This window comes from Vanellus vanellus, assembly GCF_965231255.1.
Source record: "Vanellus vanellus genome assembly, chromosome: 11".
In the NCBI taxonomy this organism is placed as follows: domain Eukaryota; kingdom Metazoa; phylum Chordata; class Aves; order Charadriiformes; family Charadriidae; genus Vanellus; species Vanellus vanellus.
Window position 1 is genome coordinate 3,491,083 of NC_138916.1, and position 16,128 is coordinate 3,507,210.

Below are 16,128 nucleotides of genomic sequence, written 5' to 3' on the forward strand. Positions count from 1 at the left end.
AGAATTCTGCGGAAGGGGGTAACGTGGCCTTTCGAGATCCGTAATTTGCGCCGGGTCGCCTGGTACCACACAGATCTGGCGTTTGTGATTGTAGCACCGGTGAGCTGATCTGTAAAGGCAGGAAGACAGATTTGCCTCTCAGCCTTGTCGAGAGGCTTAAATTAAAGCTTGCGAGGAACCCGCAGATCCCTGAAAAAAGGGAGTTAATTCTTTGTCCTGCAAATATATAGGGCAGCAGTAGGAACGTGTGGCTGAGCAGAGCCTGAGGGAATGAGGGGGGCACTGCACAGTGGCCGAAAAACCCACAAAGAAAACTCCTCCGTAGAGGACACCTCTCTCGGTCTGTCTCATCTCTGCTGCAGAAACAGGTATTAATTGTGCCGCTAAATGGTCCTCTGCGTAACTGCTGTGATTTCTAATGGGAGGCAGGTCGTGATAGCGTTGCAGGTTGGGATAAACCTGTGCCCAAACCGCCTTTCCTTCGGGGCAAATAGAAGAAACAGATACATTCCTTTTTGGAGACTGAAGCAAGAGCAGCTTCCACCCTGATGCAGGCACGCGTCCCCACCCACGGTGAGGTAGGTGCAGGCAGCCCGCGGGCAGGAACGCTCCGCTGCCTGCTCGCTGTGGAAAAGCGGCAGAAAGAGAAACTGGGGGGAAGCCCTGTCTGCCATCACACCAGTCGTTCGGTTTTAGGAGGGGACTTTGGCATCCCGGCCACCAAACCGGGACGGCCAGGCTCCGGCTAGCCACCGAGGTCAAAAGAGGTGTGGAGTGATGACTTCCTCGAGGCAGACAGATTGACATCTCCATCCTGCGCAGTTTTGTGTGTGTTTCAGGTTCGTGGAGGAGCCCCGAGATGTTCCCTGCAGGCTTTTTCTTTTCCTTCAGCTCTCCAGAGTAGAGGGATGCTGCCCCAAAAGCAGCGCGGCCAGCAGGGCCAGGGAGGTGGTTCTGCCCCTCTGCTCTGGTCTTCAGAGACCCACCTGTGGTGCTGTTTCCAGTTCTGGGGTCCCCAACATCAGAAGGACATGGAGCTGTTGGAGCGGGGCCAGAGGAGGCCCCGGAGATGCTGTGGGAGGGCTGGAGCCCCTCTGCTGGGAGGACAGGCTGGGAGAGTTGGGGGGGTTCAGCCTGGAGAAGAGAAGGCTCTGGGGAGACCTTAGAGCCCCCTCCAGTCCCTATAGGGGCTCCAGGAGAGCTGGGGAGGGACTCTGGATCAGGGAGGGGAGCAATGGAACAAGGGACGATGGCTATAAACTGAAAGAGGGGAGATTTAGATGAGATATCAGGAAGAAATTCTTTACTGTGAGGGTGGTGAGACACTGGCCCAGGTTGCCCAGAGAAGTGGGAGATGCCCCATCCTTGGGAACATTCCAGGTCAGGTTGGACGGGGCAGGGGGGTTGGACCAGGTGGCCTTTAATGGTCCCTTCCCACCCAAACCATTCTATGATTCTTTTTAAGCCGCTTGCTGATTTTTGGTTTCGCTTTCCCATGAAACTCTCTGATGACCGAGGCAGCATGCCCATGAAACCCGCTGCGTTGCAGTTTCATTCACGCTGCTTAAAACTGTTTCTCTCAGCACTGGCTGGGGAGCGATAAACAGCTGGGACAAAAGCTCAGCTAAGGCAGCAGCCCTCCTCCTTTCCTGCGCTCCGACCCGGCCTCGCCTGGCCTCGGACATGACCCTGAGCATCCATTTCTCCGGCTGCTTCCCCCCCATCCCAAACTTGATGCGCGATCCCTTTGCTGCTTGGCTTCCTGAGGTTGAGGAGGAAGGAGGTGCCGCGGTGCTGTTTTGCGTCTGGCTCCAAGCGCGGTGCTTTGGGCAGGAGTCGGCTCCCCAGATGTCAAGTCCTTCTGCTGTCACTTGGGATGGGAGGTGCAGCACAGAATCATAGAATGGTTTAGGTTGGAAGGGACCTTGAAGATCATCTCGTTCCACCCCGCCTGCCCTGGGCAGGGACACCATCCACCAGCCCGGGTTGCTCCGAGCCCCGTCCAACCTTGGCCTTGAAGATCACCAGGGATGGAGCTTCCACAACTTCTCTGGGCAACCTGCGCCAGGGGCTCACCACCCTCAAAGTGAAAATTCTTCCTAATATCTATTTTAAATCTCCTTTCTTCCAGTTGGAAGCCATTCTACCTTGTCCTATCACTACATGCCCTCATAAAAAGTCCTTCCACAGCTCTCCTGGAGCCCCTTTAGGGACTGGAAGGCCGCAATAAGGTCTCCCCAGAGCCTTCTCTTCTCCAGGCTGAACACCCCCAGCTCTCACAGCAGAGGGGCTCCATCCCCCTGATCATCTTCATGGCCCTCCTCTGGATCTTCTCTAACAGGTCCACATCCTTCTGATGTTGGGGGCTCCAGAGCTGGAGGCAGCACTCCCAGGTGGGGTCTCACCAAAGTAGAGTAGAGGGGAAGCATCCCACCCCATCCCACCCCATCCCACCCCATCCCACCCCATGCCTTTGTCCTGACAGCCTGCAGCCAGAGTAAAGGTACGTGAACAGATTGCAGAAAAAGTCAAATAAAAATTAAAAAAAAAAAAAAAAAGTGACAAAATGTCCCCGCTTTTCGACTTTTTAGAGCTTTTGGAGCAGTCACGTCTCCGCGGCGCCCCTGGTTTCGAGAGCCTGTGTGCAGCGGCTTCGCAGCCCGGGGGGGGGAGTGGGGGGGCTCCGGATTTGACACCTGCCTGCAGCACACCGGCCGGTGGAGTTCGCACCTCGGCTACCCGCCCGGCGAGCGGGGAACGCCGCCTGCTTCGTGTCTTCGAAAGCGCGGGGGATAGGGTTCGGGGAGGGTTGGCAGGAAGAGGTTTTATTCTTCCCCCACCACCTCCGACCGCAGCGGGGCCGGGCGGTGGCCGCCGGAGGGTGATGAATTGCCGGCGGCGAGTGAGAATTGGAAAAAAAAAATCAAAAAAAAAAAAATCCGGGTCTCCGGCTCCAAACTGCTGCCGTTAGCAAAGGAACTGCTGAGCCGCCTATTCGTAACCCGCTGCTTTACGGGCTTTGGGGTTTATCCTGCCCACCCCCAGCCCGCGGCCGTCTCCCATTCAAAGCCACCGTGGGGGGACCCGGGGAGGGGGCTGAGAAAGACGCAGGGCGAGCAGCGGGCGCGGGAGGGAAGTGGCTATAAAATCATCTATAAAATTTGATTTTCACCTGCCCCTCGGCGCTTCGGGGCTTTCGCAGAGCCTTTCGCAGCGTCACCCACTGTGTTGCTTCTTCCCCCCTTAACCCTCCCTGGATTCAGGGCTTACGGCGGAGGAAGGCATCCCAAGGGATGCCGGCGCTCCCGGCCTCGTGCCTTTTGGGTTTTGCTCTCCGTCCACCTCATTTTTTTCCTGCTTCTCCGGCTTTTCCGAGCCGGAAGACGTTCGAAAGCAGCCGAGCCGCCTCGGCCGGTGATAAGGATGGTGCCGAAGGAGCCGGCAGCGCTCGGCACAGACTCCTTGGCACCAGCTCCCCCTGATAGCTCGGCTTCGGCGGGGACGACCTCGCCATTAAAACTTGCAGGTGCGGCGTTCTCGCCTTGGCCGAGGCGGTTTAAAAAAACGTTTCCAGGAGTAATTGAGCTTAATTTGAAGCTTGGGTTGCCCCCCGGGGGCTGTGCCGCTCAGGGTTTCTGGGCTCCTCGGGAGTCGGGCAGGGGCGGACGATGCTCGGAGATGCGCGAGGCGGGGAGAGAAATAATCCCGCGGGGGCAGCCGTTCCCTGCTTTGGGATTTGGTTTTTTTTTTTTTTGTCCGTGGGATGTCATGTTGGCCTTCAGGTGGTGGCTGGGATTCGTTTCTCTGCGACTCTTGGCTTTGTCGTTGCACCTCCCTTTTCTGATTATTCTGGGGAGAAAACAGAGGATAAAGGGGTCAGGAGCAGCATCGAGCCTTTGTGCCGGCCGGGGAGACGAAGAATAAATTGACTTTTAGGCGTGTAGTCATCGTGGTTGAGATAAAAATCAATCTGCTCCCGACCACAGGCTCCCGGGCGCTCTGGAGGCAGTACAGAGAGATGGGCTCTGCCGTGGAGACCCAGAAAATCGGGGTCTCCCCCGACACCCCAGCCCGGCGTGTTCTTATCCCCCGGACCGATGACTCGTAGCCTCCGGCAAGTCACCCACGGCCGCCGAAACGAGGGAAAGCAGAATTTGTGGCCTTGGGGGGACCACGCGTGGTGAGAAAAGCTTTATAAAAGGGTTTTTTTTTGGGGTGTGTGTGTTTTTTTTTTTTGCAGGGCTCAAACAGCCTTTCCCCGGGGGAGCTGTACCCGCCCGGAGCGGCCCGAACCCCCGTGCCTGGCTCTGCTTTCTGTCTTGCTTGATTTACACGGGTCGCTTGGGTGGTTTATAGCTTTGGAGAAATATGATTCACGAACTCGAGCGTGATAAGGATGGGGGAAGAAAGAAAAGCCACGTCAGCTCGAAGGAATGCGGCCGGTAGGGAGCCCAGCCTGCCGCTGGCAGAAGCCCCGGGATGCGGGGATGGGGGTGGATCAGGCACAAAAGGGGGCAAAACGGCGACACGTCCCCCCAAAAAAACCCAGCTGGAAACTCCCCGCTGCGGGAAAGCGCAACTCGCTTCGCCGGGGCTCTCGTCCCCCCAAATCTGCTGCGGCTCTGAGGCCGTGGGGCAGCTCCGGGAGCAACCTCGGATGAGCGGCAAGGGAGGGAAGCGTCGTCCCTTGGTCCCCGCACGCTGCCGGGCGATGATGCCATGTGCCTGCCGGATGCCTGGACGGGGAAGCGCCGAGGCTTTCTTCCACCACGGTGGCGGTGGTGGTGGCGGGGAAAGCCCTGACCCGGCCTTTATAAAGGCAGGAAAATTTGGCCGCTCACCACCCCGGTGATCCTGTGCTGCCTGCATCCTGCCCTGGCAGCATCCCTCGGGGCGGGGGGGGGCAACCCCTGCATCCCGCACACCCCCTGCGGCAGGTTTGCCGCTCGGATGCCTCGGTGAGGGGAAAAGGCGACGCGTTATCCACAGCAGCTTTTACGCCTCGGTACGGAATTGCTTTTCAATTGAAGGGTTTTCACGGAAAGGGCAAAAGCGGGCGGGCAGGGTGCGGCGCCGCAGCCCGGGGTTTTGGCGTAGCTGGAGCGCCCGCGCGCCTCCAGTCAATGAACCCCGCCGGTTGCTTCAGCCGAAAGTCAATATTGACCCTTCGCCAGCGTTTGCGTGCGTCGGCACTGAAATCACCCCGAGCAGAACAAAGCCCCGCGCTTCCCTGCAGCGCCCGCTTTCTTCGCTGCTTCTTTGGAAAAAACGATAATTGTGTTTATTGGGGGTTTATTGGAAGTCGAAGATGTGGGAGAAGCCAGAGCTCCACCTTCTGCTCTGCTTCTTGTTTCTCGCCCCTCTCTTCCTCCCCTTACCCAGCGTCCATCCCCCCCTCAGAGCATCCATCCGAGCAAGGGGAGAGATCCCGGCACGGCTGCAGCATCATCCCCCATCCCCACCGTGTCCCCAACTCCTCCGAGGGGACCACGGCTCGGGAGCCGGGCAGAGACCCACACGGGACATGGGAACCGGCAGCACCCCTGCAGTTTAAAAACTGGAAATAAAAGCTGAAGCGGTTTGAAGGCTCGGCCTCGAAAGGGGGAAGGTGGTGGGGGAGCGGAGAGGAACCAAAACCCACCGGTGGAGGAACAGGCGGAGGGGCGAAGGAGAAGTGAAAGCAGCTGTGATCACTGAAAGCCCCGATGTGAAAGAGTGGGAGCGCTATCTTTGGGGCTTTCACTTCCCTGTCTGGGCAGGTTTTCTGGGCTTCGGTCTATTTTTCCCCCCTCCCCTGCTCTCTGCTCATAAATTCCTCCCTGGGGAGGGTGGGGTTGATGCCACCAGAGGCGGGTGCCCCATCTGCCACAGGGGCTCGGAGAGGACCGAAGCTGGGGGCTGCTGAGCATCCCTACCGCGGTGGGGTTTGGTGGTACCGCCGAGCATCCCTGCCACAGTGGAGTTTGAGGGTACCACTGAGCATCCCTGCCGTGGTAGGGTTTGGGGGCACCACTGAGCATCCCTGCTGCAGTGGAGTTTGGGGGGCTACCACTGAGCATCCCTGCTGCGGTGGGATTTGGGGGGCTACCACTGAGCATCCCTGCCGCAGTGGGGTTTGGGGGTACCATCGAGCATCCCTGATGTGGTTGGGATTTGAGAGTACCGCTGAGCATCCCTGTAGTGGTGCAGTTTGGGGGTACCACCGAGCATCCCTGCCATGGTGAGGTTTGGGGATACTGCTGAGCATCCCTGCTGCAGTGGAGTTTGGGGGGCTACCACTGAGCATCCCTGCCACAGTGGGGTTTGGGGGTACCATCGAGCATCCCTGATGCAGTTGGGATTTGAGAGTACCGCTGAGCATCCCTGCTGCAGTGGTGGGGTTTGAGGGTACCACCGAGCATCCCTGATGCAGTTGGGATTTGAGAGTACTGCTGAGCATCCCTGTCATGGTGGGTTTTGGGGGTACCACCGAGCATCCCTGCCATGGTGGGTTTTGGGGGGTACCCGCTCCCAGCCGGAGCTACGGACGTGTCCAAGCTGCATCACTCCCCCTCCATCCCCTCTCCGGAGGGGGACAGCTGCCAGTCCCTGGCGCATGGGTGAATCCGCATGTGTGGCCTCTAAGTAGTTATTTTAATATTTTGAGCAAACTGCACCTCCCATCAGTCCCCGCCCCCGAAATATTTCATGCAGGACTGGAGGAGACCTGGAAGCGGGGCAGAGCGGGGTGCTTTGGTAGCTGCCCCAGTTCACACCAAGCACCTCGATAAATGTTATTTTTATTCAAGGTGAAACGCCGTCAACTAAGGGTTGAAAGAGCTTCCAGTCTGCTGTCCAACAAGCTTTTTCTTTCTCCCAAAATAAAAAGAGGCGAGGGATGGCCAAGACCTGACGCGGCGGCGGCGCGGAGAGGCTCTGGCGTTAGGCTGATGTGGAAAATGAACGTCCAGCCACAAAAAGCAGCGATGCTTCCCCTTGGCCATTCTTATCGCCGCAGCCTCCACGCTTAGTTTTGGGCAACGACAGCCTGCAGGTGCGTGCGTTTAAGCCCAATTAACGCCCCTGATTAAAACTGCCTGTTCCCCCATCACCATGACCCTCCTGGAAAGGGTCAGCGTGACTCGGCCATGACCTTGGCTGGGAGGAGGGGGGGTGGGGGATGTTTGAGCGCTTGCGGTCCTCTGCGGGACCCAGAACCCCCCGGGGCTTAAAAATTAAGCCTGGGATTAGAAACCGTCTAAACTGCTGCGCTGAAATCGCCCGGGGGTGAGTCCCCGCTGCCCTGAATCAGCAGAGCGGCTGCGTACGGGGAGCGGGGGGACGGACACCGAGAACGGACGAGGGGTCTGATGGGGAACACGGTGTGGGGTGCCGGCGGGAGGGGAGCGGTGGCCGTGGGGTTGGATGACCAGCTGCGAGCTGGCGTCCCGCATCCGTCCGCTGGGCCGTGAGGGGACAGAAACCGCCGTAAAAATCTTTGGGGTGGTGTCACCGTTCATAGGAGGCCGGACCAAGTCCTTGGTGAGGAGGACGCAGCCCTCCAGGCGGGCGGGTTGGTTTTCCCTCCCGGGTGCTGGGGGGATTATTATATATTTGTTATTAAATACCCCTGCAAACATCACGGCAAACACCTCGGAGGGGGCCAGGTGCCCCGAGCCTGGACCCTACCCCTCCTCGCTTCCCAGCACGTGGCTACTGAGCATCACTTTTGGCCACCGCGCGAACGATGCTTATTTGGTCCTGCTGCGGTGGGAGCTGTTTGCAGGGGCGAGCGGCTCTGGTGAGGATGCTCCAGCATGGAGCAAGCCGAGCTCCCGCCTTGCCCTGCCTGAAGGCAAGTCTCCCAAAATACGCCGCTTTGCCTCGGTGTTTTTCCCGCCTCCTGTTTCAGACAGCGGCTCCTCGCTCCTCGCTCTGGCCCGCTTAGCGCAAGGCGTGAGGGCCAAACCACCCCTAATCTTAAAGGCAAAACAGGGGGTTTGGAGGTGGTGGTGGGAAATCAACATTCCTCCTGCACACACCCATTGGGTTTTTGGGTTTTTTTTGCCTACTTCAGGATTTCTGGCTTTGAAACACCCAGGGCCTGTCCTGCTGAAGACATGGAGCATCCTCATCCCTGCAAAACCTCGTGCTCAACTGGTCCCCGGGGCTGTCTGCCCTCCGTTTAAAGATTGCCTTTTCTCTTCCTGCTCCTCCATTAACGCTACTGGGTTAATTTGCACCCCCCCCCCCCCCCCCACTACATTTCCTATACGCCAGCCTTAAATCCCATAATTAACAGGTCGGCACAGTCCAGAGGTGGAGGAACTGAGATGGGGAGGCAGGCGGTGACGACTCCGCAGGGGGAAGGGGATGCAGAAGGGAAGGGGCTGGGGGGGGTTTCCTTCGGAATTAACCCAACACAAGGAAAAAATCATAATATAATTAAGGGGGAGGGGTTGGGGGGGGGGGGGGGAATGGTAGAAAAGTTAAAAGCCACTCCCTGAAACCCAACCGCTTTCATCCCGCGGGAGCTCGGCAGGTAGATCACAGGCGTCGCTGGGTCAGATGCTCTGGAGCTCTTCCAGAGCCGGCCGGTGTGTAAATAGAAAGGTTATGTACCTGGGGAGATTTATTTCATCTTTTAATTGGTTGTTTGTTTACACGACTCGGGAGCTCTTTGCTAATGTTTGCTTTGCCGGCTCACTCAGCTGCTGAAAATCCCGGCCGGCCGCGTCCCAGCCCGGCCGGTGTGCCGGGGCTGGCTGCCCTTTGGCTCCGGCTCCTCGGCTTTTCCCGGTGAGCCCCGGCGCTTCCCCGGCAACCCTTCCCAACCCCGTTCCGTAGGCATCACCAAATCCTCCCGGAGCCGGCATCTCTCCTGTCGCAGCCTCACGGGTGTGCGGGTGGGAAGGTCCAGATGGAGGTCCACCATCCCAACGTCTCCCCTTCCATTGGGCAGGCTGGTGGAGAAGAGGAGGAAGGTCCCTCCTGGCCGCTGAGGTGGTGGAGATGGACCCTCCTCGCCCAAGCATCCGGCCAGGCCCAGCAGAAAACGAGACGCAAACCAGCACGGTTATGGGTTTGGGTTTTCCCAAGCCTGTGGTAAGGTCTCATTTCTCCGCTGATCTCAATCTGCACAAAGCTTTGGAGGAAAATCCGTGTTCTTCCACGGCAGCCCTAAAGAAAAGGGCGATGGAACCAACTGGCGAAGCGGAACGCTTCTCTCGTACCTCTTCGCTTGGTTTGATCTCATTTGATGTCAATTTTCACCTTTCCACGAGCCGCAGGGCTGCCTTCGCCGGCATGCCCGGGCCATGGGCAACCCGGCAGGCGGCCACGTAGGCGGACGGCTGCGGCGCGCAGTGCCCTCGGGTATCTGATGGCAGATGGTTTCCTCCACCTCGTCCTTGAGGGGAGGGCGCTCGCATGGTTCAGGGGGAGTCCTCCTTCCCTCCCCACCCCAGCTTCGGAGCCAGAGGATCCTTATCTCGCTCGGCGTGCCTCCCCGGAGGGAAGAAGGGAAGCGATGCTCCCTGGTCCGTGCCGATAAGGAGCAGCCACCCAACGGGATCAGTGGGGCGAGCTTGGAAGGAGCCGCCTCGGGGGTGACGGGGAAGCCGCAGATAAAGGAGGTGGTGGTGGTGGTGATCACTCCCAGGGTGAGGTGGCATTGGTAAGGAGCCCCCTGAAATTAGGAAGGCAAAACCCAGTATTTCCAAGGCGGGGAGGTTTCCTCCCAGCTTCTGCGGCTGATGGCCACCGTCCCAGTGGGGCAGCTTGCCCGCTCCTCTGCCCGCGCTCGTGGAACCCATGTCAACGACAGCCATGTGTGTTTGGGAGGAACCGATGGGTGTCACTGCAGGAATGTGGGGGGTTGGGGTATTTTTTTTTTTTTCCCATGGTTTTTGGGTTACAGATGTGTTAACGTCTGTTTTGCGCAATCACTGCGTTTCTCAACCTTTGCTCCCTGCAAACAACAGGAGATGAACGTCTGTTGCTTAACCGGGTAGATCAGAGCTACCTCTGCTCCCCCGGCCTCACCAGCCACTCGTGGCCGGCTCTTCTCTCCTTCTTCCCATCAAAGTCTGTATTAATAATGATAATTAAAACCAGGTTTGGGAGCAGTTTATTGATTTATCCTCTGAGATTTCTTTTCGCTCATGGACTTCTAACTGCTTCTCACAGGTGGTACCAAGATGTGTGTCCAAGCGACTTGGAGGAGGAGCTCCACAGGTGCTGCCCACAATTGTGGGGAAGGAGGGAGGAAGATGATGGGGATTTTGGGAATGGCACCATCTTATGACCATCCCACGCTTAACATGGAAGCTGGGATGGTGTCTCCAAGCTTTGGTCTGTATGGCCATGGAGCTGGCTACAGGGCATACAGCCCATGTCCAATCCCCTGGGGGCAAAGCCAGCAGGGCACGGTGACCCAGCCCCAGGCCACCCACTGACCCACTTGGCTTGACACGTGTGGAGGAGATGTTTGGAGCAGCAAGGAGGTCAGACTGGCCATCCAGGAAGCCTCTGAGGTGGTGCTGCCCTGAGGTATGATCGGAGGACCAAAGGCTATGGGGAATTTTGCGCTCTTGCTGCAGGGTGGTTGGGGTGGGGAGGGAGATATATCATGAAGTGGTAGTGGGACAGCCACTGCTATGCTGGGCAATGGAGCCTTCTCCAAAAATATCATCATTGCTAGGGGGTGAAAGCTCTCATTGGGGCTAAAAGATCCCGTAGAGGCCAAGGCGGGCTCCTGAGATGGGAGTCACCTTCTGCAGAGCAGATGGGACCATGCACTGAGTGTAGTTCTTCTTCCCGTGATGGGCTTTGATGGGAAAGTGCTGGGTTTTGTGACTGTGGAGAACAGGGAGAGCTCAGCCAGATTTCTCCGAGCTGGGATTTACTTATGCCACCGGCCAAGTGATGAAAGGCCTGGAAAACCCAAGACCTGCCAGGCCTTGCAGAGCCACTGGGCTTCTCCAGCAGCGTAAGCAAAGCCCAGCCCACTAATTGCCTGTCCAGGGGCAAAGCTTGTGCCTTTAGGTTTTGGTAGCATCCGGTGTCTGTGGAGGTCCCCATCCCTGGTGGCATCATGGTAGCCAAGAGTGCCCTGGGGAACCTGGTGTCCTGGTGGCGGGGAAGGGTTCCGGTTTGTGTTTCAGAGACCGGTGGCCGGGTGTACACCATCTCTCTGGGGTTTTTCACCTGATTTCTTAAGTCAAAGGCACCTCCGTAGCCATATTAATGCGCCCAAGCAGCTTTCAAACCATCAGCCAGGCTGACCAAGTCCCCAAGGGTGATAGGGATGAAGCTTCTGGTGTTGGTAGCTGCTGGCCATTGGCCGTGGGTGAGAGCAGAGGTGGCTGCTGCTCCGCTGCCAGAGCTTGGTGCATCTCCCACGGCTTTGCCTTGGTGCTTGCTGAGATGCCCACGATGTGACCTGACACCTTCGTGGGGCATCAAAACAGCAGCCCTTCCAGCCAGCCATGGTCCCATGTTCTTCGGCCCTAGGTGACACCTTGCCAGGACCTCCACACAGCTCCTTATCAATTAATTCCGGCACAGACCTCCTGCCCGCCTGCTGTGATGGGGACGTGGGGACAACCAGCATGTGGCCTGCGAAGCCAGGGCTGGTCAAAACTTGCCCTCTCCAGTATGTCTCTCCAGCGGCTTCTCGGTAGCGATAGTCATCGGGATGGTGCAATCGAAGTCCTTGACCAAGAAAACACCTGGTAAGTGGGTTTGTATTGCAGCGAAAATCAAAGGAAATGTGCAACGACAGGTGATGAGCAATGGCAAAGAGAGATAATAAATAAATAGGGGAGGTAATTAGAGATGGGGTGCTCTTGAGTGCTTTCAACATGCGGATCTCAGCGTGGTGGTGGGAACATCCCGGGCAGGTTCCAGCTTTTACAGGTGCGATCACATCGCTTGCCCTGCTGCAGGGCTGGCTGAGCTGCGCCTTGGAGGACACGGGGTTTTGGGACGGTCCCCACCTTTCTGGCTGCTGAACGGGGCTAAAGGAGAGCGGGAAAAGCAGGAAGCAAGAGAAGGAGGAGGAGATGCCCAGGTGTCATGGGGGCACCTTCTCCAAGACTAATCGACTCATCATGAGCCTTTTCAAAGGCTGCCCAGCCCCAGGTGGCAGCTCTTGCTCAGCTCCGACCCTGGAGGGGCTGGACGTCAGCCGGGACAGCCCTGGGAAGTCCCCAGGGACTTTGGTGGCATCGAGGCCAGCTGGGGAGTCACCCAACCCAGGGAGAGATGCTGAGCCGGGGCCAAGTTGTGGTTCCCTGAAGGCATCGGGTGGGAAGGGCTGATCCAGCTGCTGGAGATCAGACAGCAGCAGGTATTCCAGAGGGGTAAGCCTCCTTGTAACAGGTATCTATGACCTGTAAGACGATGAGGATGTGGGTACTGGGAGGAGGAGGTGCAGGGCAGAGGGTCATTTCAGCCCTGAGCAGCCATCCTTCTCCACTACTCGGGGTGGTAAAGCCGTCCTGGCACCAAGAGCATGGCTCGTCCCACCACCACCTCATGTCTAGCCATCTTCACCAAGGGTTTTCACAATAAAAGCTCTGCTGAGGCAACCTGGGGACCAGTAAGTGAGCCCTAAAGTCCTCCATCCCAGTAACAGAGGGATGGAGAAGGAGAGCTTGAACTTCAAAGTGGTTGGCTAGTGGAACCTCCTCTCCTGGAGCGGGCTGGAGAAGGTCCCACAGCCCCAGCTTTGGGTCTGCATCCAGAACTGCTGTGGCAGGCAATGGCCAAGAGCTTCACTCATTTTTATTATTGTTATTCTTTTTTTTTTTTTTTTTTTCCTCCCCCCTTTCCAGGCACTGCAAATTGCTGTGTGGGAAGGAGGGGATTGGGAGGTGATGAGTGGCTTTGCCGTGTTCGCCAAACAGATGTTTGCTTTTTATGAGCACCAAACACCTGGGCTTGCCCTTCCTGGCTGGAAGAGCCAACTCCCCCCAAAACTGTTCACAAATACTCGCAAAAATCGGTAGTTTCAATGGAAAACTAGGAAGGCTGGAGGTGCAGAGCCATAGGAGTGGAGGGGAGAGACCAGGACCAGCCCTCTGAGGTATGTGATGTCCATGTCCTGCTTCTCTCCCAGTCAAGGGGATTTTCCAGTGACCTGGATACAAGCAGGACATGCTCCATCTCTCCCGCCGGTCCCAGCTCTGCCAGCCCGGAGCCCTGCGGCGCGGGAACTGGGTTGGGTGAGCATCCCTGAGCACCGGAGGCATCCGCTCGGCCCAAGGGGGTGTCCCACACCTTCCCTTGCTGCACCTTCTAATGAGGAAAATGCCCACAGAGAGGCGTTGGGAGGCATCAAAGGATGCAGGTGCGAGTCCCCTGGGGAACCACGCTGGGATGGATGCTCCCGGGTCACGGGGATGCTGCACCCGAGCTGAGAGCAACGCCCAAGTCTCAGCTTCTTGGTTTGCATGTTGAAATCGGGGGTTTCCCGTAACAGGAGGATTGCGATGTTCCCCTCTGTGTCTTTGGAGGAGCAGCATCTCGGCTGGCCGGCCTTGTGGTCTGTGAATCACACCCTGGTTAGCAGAAAGGAGATCTTCAGGGCTTGCTCCCTGCTCCTCTCACCATCCAACCATCCAACCATCCAACCATCCAACCATCCATCCATCCATCCAACCATCCAACCATCCATCCATCCACGAGTCGTTGCACCAAACCCAGGGTGGTCCCCGTCACCCCAATCTCTCTGCCGACACCGCCTTCCTCCCTCCGGGTGGTGTATTGGCTTTTATTTCCCATTATTCTGCCCCCTTCCCTGGGGCAAGAGCAGCCACGTGCTGGCGTGGAAAGCCTCTTGCAAAACCTGCCCTCGCAAGTTGAAGCTTGACGGCTTGTTTGCTCCTCGGCTTCGCGGCGTTTGTTTGCCATGGCTGTTTGCAAGGCCCTTGGGTTGGGTTTTCGGGCTGTTGGAAGTTGGTGTGTGTCGCTTATCGGGGTTTATCATCTGCTGCGTTGTGCCGTTTGGGATGTGTCTGTTGTTCCTCGTGAGACTTCTGCGGAGCAAACCCCAGGCGGCTCTTGGGCTGCCAAAACCCCTCTCCCATGGGTTGCGATGTACGGACGTCTCCAGAGAAGCATTTCTAAGGAAACACTTTGGTTATATATTTGGTTTTAATATCTTGCTTTTTCTCTTCTTAGATGATCTAGCCGCTGCTTCCAGGCGTCCCAGCCCCAGCAGCATCCCGTGGCGAGGAGTTCCCCAGCTGAACGCGCAGCCTTAGCTCACCTCTGCCGGGGCAGGGACCTGGCGCCGGAGCAGCGCCAGTAATTTTCCACCCGACTCCGCGCTGTGGAAATACGCCCCGGCCCGGAAAAAGCCTGGAAGGGAATAAAGAAGACACTTGGCCGAGGCAGCTTGGCCGGCTCCCAAGCCGAGGAACGGCTTCAGGTTCATCTCCAGCTCGCCGGTGGCTTGGCAGGCTCGGCTGCCGCGGCTCTGCGTGGGCTGCGGGCTCCCCGGGGCCGCATCCTGCGGCACCCCCCCTCCCCTCCCCGTGCTATATATGGGACGGGCCAGGCAGCCACCGTGCCAAAATCCCTCAGCGCTCCTGCTCCGACAGCTCCCTGCGCCCGCGGGTTCGGCGCGAGGCGAAAAGAGGGGGGGGAAAATGGCCTTTTTGGTTGTTTTTTTTTTCTTCTTTTTTTTTTTTTTTTTTTTTTTTTTTTTTCCCCTTCATCCTCGCTGCAGAATAGATTTGAAGGCTGCCTTGGGAAGGAGAAGAAAAAAAAAACCAAACTTGGCTGCTCTTCTTCTGGCAGCCAAACCCCACCGGAGGCCGTGGCGAGGGCAGAGCGTGCAGAAGACTTGGGGGCAGCGGGGACGAGGAGGTGGTGAGCGGTCCCTTTATGGGACGGTAATGACCCCAGCTAAAAAAAAAAAAAAAATAAAAAATAAAAATCCACATTAGCCCGATGAGTGAAAGGAGTTTTTTATGAGGGCAATAAGGCGTTTCAGCGCCCCGGGGCGGTAATTGAGTGCTCGGGGCTCTGCGAGGAGCTGCTGGTTCTCCTGCTGCAATACGACCCCAACCTGGGCAAGAGGGTCCAGACCGTTTCCCAACCGCCCCGCACTAATCCGGTTTACCTCACCCCGTACGGCAACCACCGTCGGGAGCCATCCCCGCCTCCCATCGCCAGCAGCTGGAGAGCACGAGATGTTCCCAGACAAGCCTTCCCCCACACCCTGCCCGTTCCCCGGCAAACAAGGGAGGCATCCCAAATCCCAGGAGCATCCTTCCCCTGGCAGCTTTCCCCTGGCAAACGCCCTTGGAGAGCCGCTGCCCTCTGCCCGCCTGCGTGAAAACGGTGGGCAAAAGGTGATGAAACGGGCTGGGAAAGAGATACCAGGGGCAGACGTGACCGAGGTCCCGAGAAGATAAAGGAGGGGGTGATTACTCACTGCTTCTCGTTGTGTAAAAACTAGGGCCGTCAAGCGCATCCAGCAGCCGGTGCGGGTTCAAAGCAACCCAAAGGAGATGCTTCTCCATACGATCAAGCCCTTTGCCGTAGGGCGGCGTGATGCAGAAGGCTGAGGGCGGCTTCAGAAGGCAGTTCCTGGAAGAGAAAGCCACCCAAGACGCAAGGACCATCGCCCGCTCGCTCTGCTGGGTGCCAGGAGGGGTCTAGAAGTCACATCTGTTCACCGAGGTCTTATGTTTGCCTTTGGCCATCTGTGCCGGGCTGGGGAGCAACAAAACCCACCGGTGAGGTGGGATGACACGTCTGCTCACCCATGCTGACCCCCGCGGCCCAAGACTCAGAGCGGCAGTTAGTCCCTGGGGACACGTTGGGCAAGGGTGGGCTCAGCCCTGGGTCAGGGCTTGCAGCCCTGAGCGGGGTCAGGAGCAGAGGAGGGTTATTTGCTGCTGGTGGAGCTGAGGGAAAGAAGATAACCCCGTTCCCAAGGTGGCCAGAGGGAGCTGGGGCCGCCGGGATTTCGCCCCGCGGGGGGAATGACTCAGTAGGAGCCAGTCACAGGAGCAACCACAAGGATCTGTTATCGGTGGAAAATCTGTCTTGTGAGGGCATCAAAGCAGCTCCTTGCTGCTGCCAAAACCGAAGCGGGGAGGAGGAGGCCACAAAACCCTAGGCCAAAGAGCT